Source organism: Aethalodelphis obliquidens, unplaced genomic scaffold (genome assembly GCF_003676395.1).
Source record: "Aethalodelphis obliquidens isolate GAN/ISIS:26980383/991018 unplaced genomic scaffold, ASM367639v1 scaffold35, whole genome shotgun sequence".
Lineage (NCBI taxonomy): Eukaryota > Metazoa > Chordata > Mammalia > Artiodactyla > Delphinidae > Aethalodelphis > Aethalodelphis obliquidens.
Window position 1 is genome coordinate 5,218,678 of NW_020837979.1, and position 393 is coordinate 5,219,070.

Here is a 393-nt window from a genome sequence, read left to right on the forward strand (position 1 = left end):
GCCTGGTGACACCTGAGGATATATCCCTGGCTCCTAGTTTGAGAAACCCTATGGTAAAAGTTAAGTACCATATCTTCCAGTAATAACTGTACGAATATGTTTCAGCCACAAACAAAAATGTGGACAGTCACAGTACACGGCTTTCCAGATGATCCTGAAAATGCATGTTGAGTCATGGGGGGGGGCGTCACTGTTACTAATAATAGAAATCACTTGTGACCTGCTCACTACGCGTTGTTGACTGTCTCGTGTGCTCCTCATGGCAGCTCTAATTTGGTACTTTTCTTTCAATATTTCCTGTGGGGAAGGTCTAGACAACAAAACAATTTGCTGTCATCACACAGCTAGGAAAGGGCAGGGCCAGGATTTTTTTTTTTTTTTTTTTTTTTTTTT